Here is a 19,538-nt window from a genome sequence, read left to right on the forward strand (position 1 = left end):
TGGAGACTGTTCGTTACAGTATCTCACAACATGGAGACTGTTCGTTACAGTATCTCATAACATGGAGACCGTTCGTTACAGTATCTGACAGCACGGAGACCGTTCGTTACAGTATCTGACAACATAGAGACGGTTCGTTACAGTATCTAAAAAACATGGAGACTGTTCGTTACAGTATTTAAAAGTATGGAGACCGTTCGTTACAGTATCTAACAGCATGAAGACCGAGTATCTCACAGCATGGAGACCGTTCGTTACAGTATCTAACAACATGGAGACCGTTCGTTACAGTATCTAACAACATGGAGACCGTTCGTTACAGTATCTAACAACATGGAGACCGTTCGTTACAGTATCTAACAGCATGGAGACCGTTCGTTACAGTATCTAACAACATGGAGACCGTTCGTTACAGTATCTCACAACATGGAGACCGTTCGCTACAGTATTTAACAGCATGAAGACCGTTCGTTACAGTATCTAACAACATGGAGACCGTTCGTTACAGTATCTAACAACATGGAGACCGTTCGTTACAGTATCTGACAACATGGAGACGGTTCGTTACAGTATCTAAGAACATGGAGACCGTTCATTACAGTATTTAAAAGCATGGAGACCGTTCGTTGCAGTATCTTAAAGTATGGAGACCGTTCGTTGCAGTATCTAACATTACGGAGACAGTTCGTTACAGTATCTGACAACATGGAGACTGTTCGTTACAGTATCTCACAGCATGGAGACCGTTCGTTACAATAGCTGAAAGTATGGAGACCGTTCGTTACAGTATCTCACAGCATGGAGACCGTTCGTTACAGTATCTGACAACATGGAGACCGTTCGTTACAGTATCTGACAACAGCCCCCGTGTTGCATTGCATCAGAGGCCGGGGGATGTTGACTTGAACTCGCCACAGACATGGAGGAGGAGGGGTGATCGGCGTTACCGTCAGCTGAAGAATCGAACATCAAGGTAATATTCCAGTCTTCCACTTTGGACCGACTTGCTAGGAAAACAAATAGACCCCCCGCCCCACAACACACACCACACACACACACACACACACACACAAGAGCTGCGCTGAACAATTGCGAAGCGTTCTCCCTGGAGAGAGCAGTCTGAATATCACTCAGACAAACCTGTTGTGACAAAGAGTAATACAATACAGTACAATACAGTACTTGCAGCGAATACAGTTGTCATAGGAGTGTTTGGGTGGTCTATGGGTGTGTTTGATAGAAAGGATATTTGCATGGGGTGCCCATCATACACACACAGAGATCTATCACGTTATTAGATCATTATATAATTAGCATGATCTCCTCCGAAAAAATTTCCTGCCCAAAACTGTTTCGCTGGGTAATTAAAAATAAGAGGACTCTGAATGATGTTTGATGATGTTTTATTCACACACACACACACACACACACACACACACACACACACACACACAGACACCGCTCCCCCCCCCCCCCCCACACACACACTTGTGCGCGAACACGCAAACACACATACAGGCAAACAGACATCCACATAAACAAATCACGTAGCGGAAGAGAAAAATGCCTCCAGGAAACATGCTGTACACTAACAAATCGAATCAAGCAACGAAAACGAAGAAAATCAAGATTGCAGCTGCGCAAAAATAACATCAGCGATGTCCGTCCGTACCCCCGATACGCCAAAGTGAATATTGTTGTCCGCGACTGTGTGTGGAGAAAAATAATGTGTGATTCTGCACTGTTTACCTTGTACCATACTGACGTCCGCTGAGCAAGTATGTTTATTTATTTACTTTATTTATTTTGATTACATTTCTTCCTTTCTTTCTTTCTTTTTTCATTCTTTATTCATTTTTCGTACTCATCTATTTATTTATTATTCATTCTTTTTAGACTTAAATCCAGAATGAACCCTGCGTACGATGAACGATTAAATTTGTTCTTTTTAAAAAGGACAAAAAAAAAAGTCAAGTTACTGACCACAGGGCTATGGAAACATTGCGCATTTATTCATCCCACACGAGCTGGGCAAAACAAATCCTGTACGACTACTAATGACAACCTCGTCGTCACATGCTGCATTGACCTCATATTCTGAAGTAGTCTAAAGCCTCCAGATGGCAGCATCTTTCCAACGAAAACTGTTGCAACAGAGATGTGTGGCGAACAGTTTGCTCTTAGAAACACGCGGATGTTTACAGGATAAACAAGGAACGCCTCTGTAAACGCATCGTTCTCTGCAATTGATGGACATCAATATTTGTGCAGTCTGGGCATCCTTTGTGCATGCGGAACTAATGAGCCTCCCGTTTCGGGACAACCCCCCTGGACAAATCTGGAAATTGTCGCCCGAAATCGTCCATGACCAGTGTATTTTCTTTAGATGGTTTTCTGCTAATTTGTTTTCTTTGTTTTATCTGTTAGGTTCGTTGACTTGTTGGTTGAGTGGTTGCTGTATAAAGAGACTGTCTTTGTTCACATAAGAAATATGCACATTGTACTTGAGATACCAGTTTATGCTTTTCTGTCTTTTTTCCGCTTCTTAGCGCGAAAATGTAGTATTTTTATTTTTAATTTTAGGTAGCAATCCCTTTCCGTTCCTTGGGTTAGTTTTAGTTAGAAGTCCGTGTAAACCGATTTCGTTCCTTGACTGGAGTTTAAACACCGATCCTTTTGTTTTTAAAAATATGTCAGATTTGTCTCGTATACTACAGGCTGACTGAGACACTCTGCACAGATTATGTCAGTAATAGCGACGACCACGACGATGATATCGACGAGGAGAATGATTGACTGTGAACCGAGATAGCTCCAAATCAGTGGTATTTATGCGAGTTATTTCATCACCAAATCATCTTCATATTTGCCGTTCACTTGCTACAGTCTTCTGGTAATAAGTCGTCTTCTTCTTCCATTCTGTGAAGTCATTGGGACGCCGCACAGAAGAACCGTTCACCATAATCCTCGAGGCTGTGTGTGTGTGTGTGTGTGTGTGTGTGTGTGTGTGTGTGTGTGTGTGTGTGTGTGTGTGTGTGTGAGTCCCTCTCCCGGGTCTCTGCAAATGGATTTCCTGTCCATGATAAGTAAATCAGACCAGCTGCTCATAGATCACTGACTGGTGTCTCCACCAATCAAGAACGAGAAAAAAAGAATTGAGAAAAATGACACCGTGATTCTGCAACGTGTCTTTCCAGACCGCCCCTACCACAGACTTTACATTGACCACAGGCGTATGTGAAAAGACAGGAACCGGACACCTCTCTGTCAGTCTGTCTGTCTGTTGACCTGTTTCTCATCCTCCCTTTTCTCTGCTCTGTCTCTGGTGTTAGGAATTGTCGTGTTTCTTATACGATACATTAAGTAGTTTTTGATATGGTAACTACGTTTCTAAATCCGAAGTCATTTGACATGACCGTTTCGCTGTCTCCTGCAGTCCCCGTCATTTGGGGCTGAAGTCTGTAATAAAGAAATGAATCGCATTCGTACTCTCTGAATGTGTCTCTGTCTGTAGACATCTGTCTCTCTGTGTTTCTGCCTCCGTTTCTCTGTGTGTGTGTGCGTGCGTGCGTGCGTGCGTGCGTGCGTGAGTGCGTGCGTGCCTGTGTGTGTGTGTGTGTGTGTGTGTGTGTGTGTGTGTGTGTGTGTGTCTCCCTCCCTCCCCCTCTATCACTTCCCGCCGCTCCCCCACTCTCTTACTCTCCAGTTAATTAATTGGAGCAGAAAGCAAATGGAGTACCACCGCTCGTTTACCACAGGTGGTCCCTGTCTCCAAGGAGTGTGGATCACAAGCGGTGAGTGCTGCCACGTCACGCAGCCTGAATCTGCGCTCTGGTGTTGCAGACATTCTGAGTTACATGGCTGAATCTGCGCTCTAGTTTTGCAGGCATTCTGAGTTACATAGCTGAATCTGCACTCTGGTGTTGCAGACATTCTGAGTTACATGGCTGAATCTACGCTTTAGTGTTGCAGACACTCTGAGTTACATGGCTGAATCTGCGCTCTGGTGTTGCAGACATTTTGAGTTACATGGTTGAATCTGCACTCTGGTGTTGCAGACATTCTGAGTTACATGGCTGAATCTGCTCTCTGGTGTTGCAGACATTCTGAGTTACATGGCTGAATCTGCATTCTAGTGTTGCAGACATTCTGAGTTACATGGCTGAATCTGCACTCTAGTGTTGCAGACATTCTGAGTAATATGGTTGAATCTGCACTCTGGTGTTGCAGACATTCTGAGTTACATGGCTGAATCTGCGATCTGGTGTTGCAGACATTCTGAGTTGCATGGCTGAATCTGCTCTCTGGTGTTGCAGACATTCTGAGTTACATGGTTGAATCTGCATTCAAAGTGTTGCAGACATTCTGAGTAACATGGCTGAATCTGCGCTCTAGTGTTGCAGACATTCTGAGTTACATGGCTGAATCTGTACACATTTGCAACTGGTTGAATCTCCGCTCTTGTATTGCAAACGAACACGAACCTGTTCAACAGTTTTGAGACACTTTAAAAAAATATATCCAAACGCAAAATAACAATCTTTATCAGCCAGAAAATACATCAAGCAAGCAAGACAACGCTACAATGCTTCGTCAAATGTCACTTATAGTGACAAAATGCTGAATTAAAGAAAGATAGATGAAGAAACAATGCTACTGTTTTGAAAAAAAACAACAACAAAAAAACAAAAACAAAAAAAACACACCAAAAAAACCAACAACAACCAACCAAACAAACAAAAAACAAAACCAAAACGGCTGTGTCGCTGCATGGCTTTACCAGTTATTTCAGCATTAGATCTTATTTTTCGCGTTTCTTCAACAACGACATCACAAACCTATATGTTTTTGTTTTTTTTGTAAGATAATGCCAGAAGTTGATGTTGCAGTAACAAGCACCGTTGAGCAGCACTTCAAAACTTGAGGACAGTGTTTTGTTCTTTTGTGCTTTGTGCTTTGTTTTGGTTTGCTTTGTTTTGTTTTGTCCAAAGCCTGCCTTGTTTCCATGGGGATGGTTAACTCGCCATTAGGTCAACAGCAAGGACGACAAATTAGCTGATTGTATGGGGGGTGAGGGGTGGGGTGGGGGTGGGGGACTGGGGCCGGTTGGGGTGGCAGGGGAGCTAGAGTGGGGACGGGTGGAGGGAGGGAGGGAAAAAGAGGGGGCAGGGAGGAAGGGATGGACGGAGAGAATGAGAGAGAGAGAGAGAGAGAGAGAGAGTGAGAGAGAGAAAGAGAGAGACAGACAGACAGACAGACAGACAGACAGGAAGAGACAGGGAGACAGACAGACAAACAGGGAGAGACAGACAGAAAGACAGACAGACAGAAAGACAGGAAGAGACATGGAGAGAGACAGACAGGGAGAGAGACACAGAGACAGGCAGAGAGACGAACATACACACACACACACACACACACACAGACAAACAGGAGAAAGAGATGCAGATAAAGGTGTGTGCGTAGGTTCGTGCGTGCGTGTATATGTGTGTGTGTGTGTGTGTGGGGTGGGGTGGGGGGGTGAGGGGAGTGGGGGGGGGGGGGGGGGGGGGGGGGGGGGAGCGCGCGCGCGCGTGCGTGCGTGCGTGTATGTGTAGTGTAGGTGACGTATCTCCTGTCCTGAAACTGATACGGGGAAACAGAACAGAGTGTAGAGTGGAATGAAAGATGACTGGAAACAGATATAAGTTTGATTACAGACCTTTGAACTTTTGATCAATGAACATTGTAAAAGCGAAGTCGTTGATGTTACAAGAGAGTCAACAGACAATGAATGGCAGGAGTCCAAAACACCATTAGTTCCAGTGACTGAGGATGACACACTTTCAAGAAATCAAGGCTTCATTAAGGACCGTTCTGGATGTCTAGAGTAAGGAATACTCCTCATACACAAGGAAGTGTCTGAGTTTGTTCCTGTATACCTTTTATTGGCCTGCTTGCTAGCTGAATCGGTAGCATTAGCAGCATTGACATGAAATTGTGTACCTTGTAAATGGAGAGAGTTACTTCCCTTTATCATTGTATGACAGATCACTTTGAATTTTTTTTCCCTGTTATTATGACTGCTCCTCTTCTCTTTCTTGATTAATCCCCCCCCCACCCCTCCTTTTTTTAAATCATTTTTTACCCATTTGGAGCATCATTATTTAGATGTATGATTTCAATAGCCAGAGCGTGAGTGACCGCTTCATAGTGAAATGAAAGAACAATAAGGTAAGGACTGAAGGAGAGTAAAGAATGATATCAAATAACAATGAACAGAAGTCACTCTTCTCCGTTTACAAAGTACAGAACTTCAATTCTGCTTATGCTACCGAAAAACGCAGTTCTCGTCGATACTTTGAGGTTTTGATTTTTTTGTTGTTGCTTTAATTCATCCTTGATTTGGGTCGAGCTCGTGATGTAATGGTATTATTCACCGTCTGAGTGAAACAGAATGGCAAATGATCATTTTTTTTCCCAAATACTCACGACACTTTAAGGACGGAGCGTAAGTGACATTTTCCCCCCGTATCTTACCGTGGGAGGATAAAGCTTTATTCCTCCAACTGTAAGGTTCTTCATTTATAATGGACGAATGAATCTGTTATTCGGACCTTTTTGTGTCGTAATACGTAAAACTCTTTTCGCGTCTCTGGTCCGAGGCGAGGAATTTTACCATGTGTGTGTGTGTGTGTGTGTGTGTGTGTGTGTGTGTGTAAGAGAGAGGCAGAGAGAGAGAGAGAGAGCATAGCTCATGTCATATTGATTGAATTTCAGATTTGTGTGTTATGAATCTGGTTTATTCCAAGTTCGGGCGTTCCTCCTGTTTTGAAAATAAACATGCAAGAACAGCGACAGTGCCTTGAGTGTCGGAGCGGGTGAGAGCAAGATCAACATCCGCCCCCTCCCCCCCACTCACCCTACTCCCTCCATCCCGTGCACACAGTCAAATAGAGCACGGCTACTGAGAGCCGAGAAGATAGCCAAACATCTACGGAACACGGCCTGTCAGAGCCACTGAGAGATAATGCAGCTTCACTTGCACAGAACATGGCCACCGAGAGAGAAGGTACTGACAGCCGAGAAGGTAGCTTCACATGCATAGAACACGTCCATTGAGGGCGTAGTTACCTTGTATAGAACATGGCCGCTGAGAGCCAAGAAGCAGCTTCACATGCATAACACATGGCCACCGTGAGAGAAGGTAGCTTCACATGCATAGCACACGGCCACAGAGAGAGAAGGTAGCTTCACATGCATAACACATGGCCACCGTGAGAGAAGGTAGCTTCACATGCATAACACATGGCCACCGTGAGAGAAGGTAGCTTCACATGCATAGCACACGGCCACAGAGAGAGAAGGTAGCTTCACATGCATAACACATGGCCACCGTGAGAGAAGGTAGCTTCACATGCATAGCACACGGCCACAGAGAGAGAAGGTAGCTTCACATGCATAACACATGGCCACCGTGAGAGAAGGTAGCTTCACATGCATAGCACACGGCCACTGAGAGAGAAGGTAGCTTCACATGCATAGCACATGGCCACCGTGAGAGAAGGTAGCTTCACATGCATAGCACATGGCCACCGTGAGAGAAGGTAGCTTCACATGCATAGCACACGGCCACTGAGAGAGAAGGTAGCTTCACATGCATGGGACACAGCCAATGAGAGAGAAGGTAGCTCTGCATGCATAGCACACGGCCACTGAGAGAGAAGGTAGCTCTTTATGCATAGAACACGGCCACTGAGAGAGAAGGTAGCTCTGTGTGCATGGAACACGGCCACTGAGAGAGAAGGTAGCTCCACAAGCATAGAACACGGCCACTGAGAGAGAAGGTAGCTCTAGCTCTGTATGCATAGAACAGCCACTGAGAGAGAAGGTAGCTCTGTATGCATAGAACACAGCCACTGAGAGAGAAGGTAGCTCTGTATGCATAGAACAGCCACTGAGAGAGAAGGTAGCTCTAGCTCTGTATACATAGAACACGACCACTGAGAGAGAAGGTAGCTCTGTATGCATAGAACAGCCACTGAGAGAGAAGGTAGCTCTAGCTCTGTATACATAGAACACGGCCACTGAGAGAGAAGGTAGCTCTGTATGCATAGAACTCAGCCACTGAGAGAGAAGGTAGTTCCACAAGCATAGAACACAACCACTGAGAGAGAAGGTAGCTCCACATGCATAGAACACAGACCTAGAGAGCCGAGAAGGTAGCTTCACATGCATCGACTGTCTGTAGCACTGGTGCCCACCAAGGTTGTCTGACATGGCCGATAGTGTATGTGAAGCGGTGGCCAAGAGGTAATGCGCCTGACAATGAAGCTAGTGCCCACGGATTCGAGTCCCATATACGGCCCTGCATTTTAACCCCCTCCCCCTCCACTAGAAATTAAGTGGTGGTCACGGTGCTAGTCATTTGGATGTGTGTCATTCGGGGGCGTGTCCTGGATGTGTGTCAGCGTCTGACGTTCCGGGGTGATTCCTGGCTGTCTGCCATGGGGTGAAGTCCTGTTTGGCGACCCGGGAAGAAGTCCTGGAAATGATATCAACACTGTGTCCATCGTATTTTAGCCGAATCGCCGTTCGCAGGTTACTGAATTCGAATTGAAAGGCAGCGTTAAGAGTGACAAAATACAAGCAGCAGAAAACCTACCTTTGCGTTGGGAATAGAGGGACTGGTAGTTGGGAACAGAGGGTCTGTAGGGTCTGGTAGCTGGGAATAGAGGGTCTGGTAGTTGGGAATAGAGGGTCTGGTAGCTGGGAACAGAGGGTCTGGTAGTTGGGAATAGAGGGTCTGGTAGGGTCTGGTAGCTGGGAATAGAGGGTCTGGTAGCTGGGAATAGAGGGTCTGGTAGTTGGGAACAGATGGTCTGGTAGGGTCTGGTAGCTGGGAATAGAGGGTCTGGTAGTTGGGAATAGAGGGTCTGGTAGCTGGGAATAGAGGGTCTGGTAGTTGGGAATAGAGGGTCTGGTAGCTGGGAATAGAGGGTCTGGTAGTTGGGAACAGAGGGTCTGGTAGGGTCTGGTAGCTGGGAATAGAGGGTCTGGTAGCTGGGAATAGAGGGTCTGGTAGTTGGGAACAGAGGGTCTGGTAGGGTCTGGTAGCTGGGAATACTGGTAGTTGGGAATAGAGGGTCTGGTAGCTGGGAATAGAGGGTCTGGTAGTTGGGAATAGAGGGTCTGGTAGTTGGGAACAGAGGGTCTGGTGGTTGGGAACAGAGGGATGGTAGGGTCTGGTAGTTGGGAAGTGCAGGGATCAGTTCCATGCGTGCCACAGATGACGGTGTCTTTTTTGAGGGTCAGGGGCAAAGACAGCAGCTTTTGCTGAAGCTTGATGCCTATACCACCACCACCACCATTGCTACTACTGCTACTAATCTTCTTCTTCTTCCTTAACACTGTGAAAAGTCACTGGGGCGCTGCACGGAAGAACTGTACACCAGATTCCACCAGGTCTATCGATTGTGAGTCAAAGCTTGGGTCTCTGCAATATAATTCTGCATTCTTTTCTCTGGAATGATAAAATAATGTGAACAGTAAATGCATTTCCAAGCACACGGGAAACAGTCTTCAGATCGTATCTTTCTTGAAATCGATCCCAAATGATTTGAAAAAATACACAAGCGCAGAACTGATCCAGCGACCTCCATAAATGTCAGCTATCAACCTCGTGACCCTATCCCAAATCCAATTAATAATTTCTTTGAGCAGTCGATGGCTGCATCTCTCTGAAACATGGATCCACTGTGAAATTGTCTGTAATTCAGTAAACGTCACGAATGGTCAGTGTGCAAAAGAAGACCTTTATCAAGTCAGAAGTGAATCCGTGAATCGTGGTACATGACAGACAGACAGACAGAACGGACGAAACCGTCACACCCCGTCTTACAAAGATAGCAAGATAGCATGTAACGAAGTGTCCACTATCTAGCCCCCCCTATCGTTGATGATCACGGCAGGGCGTGGAGTGTGGGAGTGACCGGCGGTGGTTTGACACCTCTGACCGCATTGTCACTGCGGGAAGACCGCTATCATTCTAGATCACTGAACGCTTCATTCAGCCACTGTGACTTGTCAAAAAGCACCTCCCACCAAGGACTTGGTCTGGCAATTCTCCCTTCTTGTGTCCGTCAACAGGATCACAGAAGTTTAAGGCGGTTTATCCGCTGCTGGTGTGCTTCAGACTGATTGCCAGTTAATTAAAGAACATCTCATTGATGACTTGGTAAAACAGTCGCTGACAGTCTGCTCATATCTCGCCAACGGAAGCATCTTTCACCGTGTTTGTTACAGTCTCAGATTCGCCACGTTCTGTTCTGTAAGAAGCACATGCCGGGCACACAGTACTTTTATCGAATGATTATTACATTCACACAAGGTGAAGCCACGAGGCGGCTGTTGTGGTCAGTTGGGTCATACACGGGCTGTAAGGTCAGTATGGAGTGGCCTTATTCGTGTGATTGTGTCCTGGATCGCATTTCCTCGATTTGCGCTACCCATATATATATATATGATGACCAGAGAAAGAGTGAAGAGATTCAGGCTTTGACACACAACCACCAGACCTCTGGAGGAATCTGGTGAACAGTTCTTTTGTACGGCGCACCAGTGACTCTTCACAGAGAAGAAGAAGAAGAAGAAGAAGAAGAAGAAGAAGAAGAAGAAACATAAGAAACGCAAGAAACGCAAGAAACATAAGAAAAATAAGAAATATCATAAATATAAATTGTAAAATTGTAGCAGACATGGTAAAGGAGTTACATACAATTAGCCAAGGGGTAGACTTCCTGTAGGGAACGTTTTCACCTCTTCCCCTTTTCCCAGGCCAGGGCACTGGCCTGGCTGACCACTCAGATATGCAGTAAGTTGACTGGACCAGTGCTTGGCTCGCTCTCTCTTTGGGTGGGGGCTTGATGTCCTCCTCATGCTGCTTCTGCTGGAAACCAAACCCACCACTAAGACACACACACACACACACACACAGAGGACACACACACCACACAGAGGACACACACACACACACACACACACACACACACACACACACACAGGGAGAGAGAACTCTGATTGGAACCTCCAGCAGACAAATGGTTTCCCTCCCAGATACCGATGCAAATCAGCCACGACCGGAGACAAAAGTAGTGGGACGTATCTCGCTGATTTTTTTTTTTTTAGTGCTGTGACTGCGAGTGCTGCTGTTAGTGCTACCTACTGTTTCCCTTCTTGCATCCATCCTCCACTATCTTTCCACAGTGTAGCCACCGACACTTGCCCGTTGGCAATCTTTCTTCTCATTCAATTCTGTTCCAGAAGGAAAGGCTCAGCACGGACAACGAGATAAGGTAACAGACAGACGGCCAAATCGCTAACAAGCGTCTCTCTCATGTTGATAGTTTCCGCGGCCACACCCAATCACTCTGTGATCTCCACGTCTACTGCATCCTATTTATTACAGATCATTGGAGAGATCCAACGAAAGGATCTTACATTTCATACGGCACTGAGACAGTCTTGAGACTTGGACCTCCAGTTCGCATTTTTTTTTAATTTCCTACCCACTCTGTGATGTCTACGGTCATGAGGGAAAGAAGTGCCAAGTGCATGCAGCGCGATCGTCGAACTGAAAAATGATATTGTCCACTCCACTCCATCTGACTTAGGCTGCGATCTGGATGAATGGCTTTGGAAATATTGCTGAACAGGGCATTGTAACCGGAAGTCCACTGTTGTTGTGGCCCTTGTTTCAGAGCCAGAGCCATGGCTCCTTGTGTGTGGTCCCTTTCCATGTGACCAGTTATCGACGGTCTTCGTCTTTTTCTCTGTCTGTGTCAGTCTGTGTAAATCTCTTTCTGTCTGTCTGTCTATCTGTCCCTCCCTCTCTCTCCTCTTCGTGTGGATAAAGATCAACGTGCATGTCAAATATGATTAGCAAGATCAGTCTGCTATGCTTGTGAGTAAGCTCTGAAAAGCATACTCATGAAACATGTCAGACTCATGGAAATACGCCTGGCTGGCTCAAAAGAAAGAAGAAGAAGACAAAGAAAGCTACGCCAGGATAGTGCATTTCAACACACACACACACACACACACACACGCGCGCGCGCGCACACACACACACACACACACACACACACACACACAGAGTGAGAGAGAGAGAGAGAGAGAGAGAGAGAGAGAGAGAGAGAGAGCAAGTAGAATGCCTTTGAAACACCTCCAGTAAGTTGTACTGATCAATCAGAACTCGATGTCGTAAACAAGTTTATTGAGTGCAAAATGAAATACCAGGACGTTAACTCAAGGCCAACAGATAAACAGGATGCTGGAAGTGAAACTATAGATATCAAAGACGAAAGTAAAACTGACAGAGTCGACACACAATCCCTGATGTCATAACTATGCCTGTCGATACTGGCAATCTCTTGATTCTTTCATTTCTTTCTTTTCTCTTCATTTCCCCATCCTCCGATTTTTTATTTGTAAATTTCAGTCGGGTCTCAGTCTTCTGAATTGTGCATTAACGTTTCGTTTTCTCCAATACAACTTGCTCTGTTAAAGTGAACCAAGGAAGAAGATATATTTAATGGTCTGTATTGCTTATTGAGTCACACCGATCCCACGACCTGACCAAACTAGTTCTCTATACAACATCCAGAAACCACTGGGATTAATTAAACGTTCTTCATTTGTCCCTGGTTTAGATATTTCGGAACAGGAGCAGTGCGTATGGAATTTAAAGTTATAGATTCGCGGGTCCACTGAATTTCGCAAGACGAACGCGAACCGTTGAGAAAACGGAGAACTCAGAACTGCAAGACCACCGGCCTGTTTGCAAAGGAGGTAAATAAATACATTTGAGACACACAAAATACCGATAATAAAGGGGGAAAGGACCAACATCATGGACACAACATTTCTTTCATGAAAAAGTTGAGAAAAACGGAGAGAGAGAGAGAGAGAGCGGGAGAGAGAGGGAGAGGAGAGAGAGAGAGAAAGAGAGAGAAACTGACACTACCTGCCTGTCACCTGTCACCAACAACACTGAAAACACCACCAATCCCCTCCCCCCGCCCCCACTGATTAAGCACTCCCACTGACACCTGACACTGACAGCACACAGACAGACAGACAGACAGACAGTGAGAGAAAAGAAAAAAAGATGACAGGTCTTACAAAAGAAGCTGTGAAAAAAACAGTCACCCGCTGCAAGTCCCACCCTGCATCAGTCCAGACGAAATCAATTGCCAGACGCATGTTGACGACCACAAGAGCAAACGGACCAGTGTGAATTCTTTCGCATCTTCTCCTACCACGCACGCACGCACACACACACACACACACACACACACACACACACACACACACACACACACACACACACACACACATGGAGAAACACACCTATCACAACTCCATTTCTCTTACCAATCCCAAAGGCTTCTTTTTCAACTTTGGCCAGACTGTTTCTTATCAAAATAGTTCCATGGACTTCGGATGAACTATAATAGTAGTTCGTTTCCGATTTGGTTACAATCTATAACGTCTCTTGCTCCGTTTTCCCAGACATGCCAATGTCTGAAGTGTGTGTGTGTGTGTGTGTGTGTGTGTGTGTGTGTGTGTGTGTGTGTGTGTGTGTGTGTGTGTGTGTGTGTGTGTAAGGATGGGCGTTGTATGTTTGTGTGTTGTATCAGTATCAGGCAGCCTCTCTGTCTGTCAGTCACTTGGTCTGTATGTGTTTTCATCTCTCACGTTTCATCTGTTGTTGACACCAGACTTCCTAAACAGGTGAAAGACAATCACACAAAATGCGAAAATGTCTCAACGAATTAACCTGGAATCTTCAGGACTTTCACCTTTTATCTCATGGTCTGGATTGTAATGTTTCGACATTGGAGCAGAGCGGGTGGAATTCGGATACATGAATCGAGTCAGTATTCAATAACCCATCACAATCATATTTTCAAAAATTACTTTAGGGGTTTCGGGAGGAGCGGGGTGGGGGCAGAGGTGGCGGGGAGGTGAGAGGAGAGGAGAGGGTGGCATAAAATCTACAATGAAAGACTGTGAGACCAGTGGCCATGCATGCCTGGTCATTTTATAGGTCGAATCTGTGAGTTCTTACAGAAATCCAATGCGCTTAAGCCATCTCTACAATTTGTCACCCCTCCACTCATTCACTGATAAGCACAAATGCACGCACTCGCACGTACGCACGCACACACACACACACACGGACACACACGCACGCACGCACACAGACATACGTATACATGCACACGCACAGAAACAGAGAGATAGACAGACAGAGACAGACACACAGGGAGGACGAGAAATGGAGACAAAGAGATACAGAGATACATCCACTTGAAGTTTTTTCTCCTTTTCTTTCTATTTGTTCTTTCTTTGTGTTTCTTTTTTTCCATGGATAGTAAACAACAACAACAACAACAATAAAAACATCAAACACGGATACACAAAATCTGATGGTTTGATAAACCATTGGAAACTGACACCACCTGTCTGTCACCTGACACACTGAAAATAACCACCCCAACCGAAGAAGCACTCCCACTAATACCTGACAATGACAGCATGCACTCAGACAGACAGGCAGGCAGGCAGACAGACAGACAGACAGACAGACAAGCAGGCGGGCAGGCAGACAGACAGACAGACACGCAGGCAGGCGGACAGGTAGGCAAACAGACAGTGAGAGAAAAGAAAAAGAGGTAACAGGATTTACAAAAGTAGCAGTGAAAAAAAAAAATCCTCACCCGTTAAAAGCATCCGTCCGGAAAGAAATCAAGTGCTAGACGCATATTGACGACCAAAAGAGCATACAGATCAATGTGTGAATTCTCTTCCCCTACCTCCACCTCCACCTCCGCCCCCCCCCCCCCCCCGCCCTCCTCCTCCCCTGTCCCCCACAGCCTCCTCACCCATCGCCTCCACCCCCTCCCTCTCCCCCACCTTTCTTTTATCCGTCCCATCGGTTTTGTCCTGTGACCGGAGCCAACTGGTTGCTTCGTCCAAGTAGTTCCATGGCCTCCGCGACGAACTGCTGTATAGCTCGTTTCCGGAATGAATACCAACAAACTTGTGTAAACTTTGTGCCTGCCACGAAATAGTTTGCAGTGCAGTCTGAAGTACGTATGAAATGGTCTTCTATGTCTACCGTCGTCTGTCAGCCAGTCAGTCAGTCTGTCTGTCTGTCTGTCTATCTCTCTCTGAGTGCATGATTTAACCGACCAGATGATGAATAAACAAACCATCGGCCGATGGTCAAGTCAGTGCGCTTCTGTAATTTGACACACATGAAGGCGGTTACTTGTTTGACTGCACGGTTTGTTTATTTTGTGTGTGTGTGTGTGTGTGTGTGTGTTTTTTTTCTTTGTTTTTCTTTTGTTATTGTTGCGAAACCCTCATATATCATAGAAGAAAGTTTCCATTCTCAGAATCGAAAGTAACTTGAATGTTTTTTGCTGCTTCCTGATTTTTACGAGAAAACTTCCTCCGCTTTTTATCTATTATTTATTTTTATCATTTTTTTTTGGTCCACACATTTAGTTAATATTAGTCAGTTCAACAAAGAATGAAGGAAACGACTAAGCAACAGTGCTGGGTCTCCTCTGCTGGATGGCCGTGGGGCGGTCGGTTATTGATTGTTTTCTTTGAGGGGGGAGGGGTTAGGGAGGGGCAAGGGGGAAGGGGATCTGGGGTTCTTTAGGTTTCCCCCAAAGAACTTTGCTGAGTGTGTGAATCCTTCGTCTGAATGAACAATGCCAACAGCAATACCCGCATGAGTTCTTCTTCTTTCTTTCTTTTTTCTTTCTTTCTGTTTTCTAGTTCTTAAGTGTGTTTTGTCCTGTTAATAAGGTCTAAAAGTTCGCCTTTATGTTGATAAAGAAAACGTCTCGTTTTCTGTCTTTTTTTTTTTTTTTTTCGTTTTGCTTTTTGTTGTTGTTCTTGTTTCTAATTTTTTACTGTTACTTTTCCTTCGCTTTTTGTTGTTGCTTTTTTTTCTTTTTTTTTAACCGTCTCATCGATTGTGTGTGTGTGTGTGTGTGTGTGTGTGTGTGTGTGTGAAGAAGCGTGTGAGCGTGCATGTGTGCATGCGTGTGTGCATATGTGTTTGTGTATGACTGAGTGATGCGTGTATGAGTGTGCGCGCGTGTGTGTGTATGTATGTATGTGTGTGTGTGTGTGTGTGTGTGTGTGTGTGTGTGTGTGTGTGTGTGTGTGTGTGTGTGTGTGTGTGCCTGCAACCACATCCCTCTACCTACACCCATCACCCCCTTCTTCCTTCTTCCATTTCCCCTCCCACACCCCTTCCCCTTCTGGCAAAGCAACAACAACAAGAAGTCCGCACCACCGCGCCCACTTCACAAACTTTTTCTTTCTTTCTTTTTTTTTTTTTTTTTTTTCATTCTTCTTACGGACATAGATTTACAAGTCCGTGAGCCCACCGACGCTTTTTTCGTCCCATGCATGGCAGACCACTATCACACAAGAAAAACCCTCACCCCCACACCCCCACCCCCCTCCCAACCACCTCCTTACAGCTGTGTGTGTTCGTGCTGACCGAAGGTGCTGAGGGGGTGTCTGCATGGACAGCACAGCTCTCTGGAGACAAAGCCATATAAAGGAAGTGGGGGTGGGGCGGGGGAGGGGTGTGGGGGTGACGGACGTAGGGTGTGTGTGTGTGTGTGTGTGTGGTGGGGGGAGGGTGCGGTGGGGGGGGGGGGGACGAAGGGGAGTGATTCCACTGGACGGAAGCTGAAGGGCGGAAGGAAGGAAAGCAAAAGCACGGCACGGTAAGAGAGGTTTGGAGAGTCTGTTGGGGGGACGGATGTGTCCGGACAGGGAGCGGCCGTCTTCTTCAGGAAGGAATCGTTGACTGCCTGAGTGGACGGGCTTTTGTTGTTGTTGTTGTTGTTTTTTTGTTTTTTTTGTTTTGTTTGTTTTTGAAGTGTTTCTTATTTAGGTTCTTCGTGTTTCTTCCTCTTCTTGTTACTATTGTTTTTGGGCTTTTTGTTGTTGTTGTTGTTGTTGTTGTTCTTCTTCTTTTTCTTTTTCTTCAACTGTGCTTGTTTCTGTGGCTTTTCTTTCTTTCTTTCTTTCTTTCTTTCTTCATCGTCTTTTTCCGTATCATCATCATCATCAACATCATTATCATCATCATCATCATCTTCTTCTTCTCCTCCTCCTCCTCTTCTTCATTCTTCTGTTCATCATCATCATCATCATCATCATCATCATCTTCCTCTATGTATGTGTGTATGTATGTATTTATCTATTTATCTATCTATCTATTTGCGTGTCTGTCTCTGTTTCTGTTGTCTCTTCCCCCCCCCCCTTTTTTTTTTTGCTTATCGACATTTAAATTCCTGACTTTTCTGTCTGTCAATGTCTCTGTTGGCAGTTTCTCGTTTGCGTGTGTCTCTTTTGATGTCTAATTACCCCTTATTCTGTTTCTCTCTTTGTGTCTTTATCTCTGTCGATATCCATACCCTTGTTACCCCTGTGTGTGTGTGTGTGTGTGTGTGTGTGTGTGTGTGTGTGTGTGTGTGTGTGTGTGTGTGTGTGTGTGTGTGTGTGTGTGTGTGATGACACACCTAACATAAATGTCTCTCGCAATTCTTTGCGTCAGGGAACACGCTTCCCAGACTCGGCTAATGTTTCATATTCATTTTCGTCTTCGGCACACACTTCTGTCTGTGAAGTAGGAGTGAAGTTAACTTCAAGGAGGAAACGCCCAAAACACACACACACACACACACACACACACACACACACACACACACACACACACACACACACACACACACACACACACACACACACACACACACACACACACACACACACTCATATAATTATGTATAATTTATATATTTTTTCCCCTTCATATTATATGCAATATCGTTTTCAAATAAATGAATGGCTCTTTCACTGTTAGCTGCACTTGCCATCCTCTACTATTACATCGTGTGAAAACGTACGCAGGCACACACACACACACACACACACACACACACACACACACACACACACACACACACACGTGCGCGCATATATACATAGACAGAGAGAGAGAAAGATGTCTGCGGACCATACAACTCAGTTACGCCCACGCAGATCTGTTAAAAAGGAAACCCCAAACCAACGGGAGAGGAGGGTGGTGGAGCGCAGGAGGGGTAGAGGGGAGGGGGAGGGGAAGTAACTTAAAGATGTCCCCTGGTAGAAATGTAACACTTTCAATTACAGACGTGCGTATGACAACGACCTCGCGCAAAGGGCGAGATCAGTCTGAGAAATGACGAATTCCCCCCCAATGAGCCCAGTACAAACCAATTATTGACTCCAAAGATGAGGTCAGCATGTATGTACAGAAGCAGCCGCCGTTTCAGCCGGGCCGTACAGGGCTCACCAGGCTTCACTGCTGCTGCTTGCCTCTGGCTGCCTGCCGAGGGAGAAGCGTTTCCCATCCCCAACTGGTTTGAAGCAGACAGTTATTGATCTACCGTTTCACTAGAAAAGCGAATTATATATATATATATATATGTATATATGTATCCTCTTTCTTTCACTGAATTACACGAAAGTGTCTTTGGGAGGCATATCCCAGTGGTCGGTGTCAGAGGTCCCCTCCCAGTGACGGAAAGATGTCTCAGTATGTTCGTCTGACGGATAGTTTGCACTTCATCTACCAGTGTCCACATCATAAAATCTTTTTTTTTCTTTTTTAAATCATAGAATTTATGATAGAATGGTAATAATCATCATCACACACAGAGAAATTCCAAGTGGTGAGATTCTTTTCCAACATGAAATTTTAAGAAATTACAATAGAAAAAAATGGTACACAGAGAAACAAATGAACAGTACACCTGACTGTAACCACTACAGATAAGAAACATTTTTTTATTAAAAGAAAAGAAGAAGAGAAAACTGGAAAAAGAGAGGGAGAAACTCAGGATCGATAACAACTGCTGGGACAACCCTCTTTGACAGTCAGACTACAGTACAGTGATATTTCCGCAACATGTCGCACTCGCAAGTCTGAAGTTTAGTCAGCACTCAATTTGGCGTCTGTAACTTGTTCTCCACCCACCGCCCCACCCCTGTTACCCGACACACACACACACACACACACACACACACACACACACACACACACACACACACACATACACACACACACACACACACACACACACACATTGATGTATTATAATTAATGTTGTTAATACTTGTTGATATGCATATACATATTCTCCCTCCCATGACACCTCATTCAATACACACCACAATCTCTTTAGACTTTTTCTTGTAATAATATACCTTTCCTCTGATACATAACATGAACACTTTTTTTTACACTAATATTCACATGCACTTCCTTTCCTTTATACACTACTTTACTCCTTTCCGTCTAAAAACACTTATACTGAATAGACGTTAAACTGAAGATAACACACACACACACACGCACACACACACACACACACACACACACACACACACACACACACACACACACACACACA

This window comes from Babylonia areolata, chromosome 2 (genome assembly GCF_041734735.1).
Source record: "Babylonia areolata isolate BAREFJ2019XMU chromosome 2, ASM4173473v1, whole genome shotgun sequence".
NCBI classification, from domain to species: domain Eukaryota; kingdom Metazoa; phylum Mollusca; class Gastropoda; order Neogastropoda; family Buccinidae; genus Babylonia; species Babylonia areolata.